The 1,239-nt window shown below is 39.0% G+C and overlaps 1 pseudogene; it reads left to right on the top strand.

The window, feature by feature from the left end:
- On the top strand, positions 1–919 carry LOC109014868 (annotated as a pseudogene).
- The last annotated feature ends 320 nt before the right edge of the window (positions 920–1,239 follow it).

Below are 1,239 nucleotides of genomic sequence, written 5' to 3'. Positions count from 1 at the left end.
CTCTCATTTCATTGTTACCCTGATCCTCTCCCTCCTTCTCCTTTCCAGCTTTCTCGTCCTTCAAATTCTTCCCTATATTTTAAACAACTTGAGTTTGATATCTCATTCTTGATTGAGAGATATGGGGGAAGAAGCTAAACAGGTGATATTTTTGTATTTTTCAAGTGTTTCTAATTCATTCCCATGCGTTTTGACTATTTTTGGGCTGCATTTAATTTGTTCTAATATTGGTTGATTGTTTTTTATTTGTATATGGTAGGAACAAGCTAAGGCAGAGGCTCAGCCATAGGAGAAGAAAGAAGAGAAAACAGAGGAGAAGAAGGATCAAGAGAAGCCAGAGGAGAAGGAAGAGCCAAAACCACCATCTAATTTTTTTGTCTTGTACGTGGACTGTGGACTATGTTGGATGTGCCAAGAAGATTGAGAAGACCATAATGGGAATTAGAGGTTCCTCTCTCTCTCTCTCTCTCTCTTTCTCCCCCCCCTCCCCCCAATTTTATTTGTATATTTAATCCTGTTTATGGATGGTATCAGGAGTGGAGGGGGTTGAGGTAGACATGGCTAAAAACGAAGTGACCATAAAGGGAATAGTGGAGCCTCAAGCTGTGTGCATGAAAATCATGAAACTCCCAAAAAGAAGAACCAAAGTCCTATCCCCATTGCCAGCATCTGAGGGTGAACCCATCCCAGAAGTTGGAGCTTCCCAGGTCTAATGCAGTATCTTAGATAGGACTGAAGAAAAAAGTTAAAAAAAAAAAAACAATGGAAGTTCTCACTTTTTTACCAATATTCTTAACTCGCATGCATGTATGTGGTTTTGTGCTCTAGGTTTCTGGATTAATAACAGTGGAACTCATTGTTATTAATGCACTGTGAGGCCTGTGCTGAACAACTTAAGAGGAAGATACTCAATACATGAAAAAAGTACTATATATATACGTCATTGATCATGAGGAGGGTATGAAGAGAATGGTGTACTATTACGAGCCAGTCTATGTGATGGAACGAATCCCACCCCCTCAGCTCTTCAGCGATGAGAATCCCAATGCATGTTGCATTTCATAATTAATTAATTAATTATATCATCATTTTGTTCATTTTTATTATAATATCAAAATATGCTGTGAGCCTGTGATCATATATATGATAATGTAAAGTGTTCGACATGGGCACCAGACACAGCACCAGTACCAGTACTACTACTACTACTCGTGATGAGAGTTTTAGGGAAGTTCGGGG

Source organism: Juglans regia, chromosome 11, assembly GCF_001411555.2.
Source record: "Juglans regia cultivar Chandler chromosome 11, Walnut 2.0, whole genome shotgun sequence".
Lineage (NCBI taxonomy): Eukaryota > Viridiplantae > Streptophyta > Magnoliopsida > Fagales > Juglandaceae > Juglans > Juglans regia.
The sequence above is the reverse complement of the archived record's forward strand: the minus strand, read 5'-3'. Positions and strand labels throughout refer to the sequence as shown.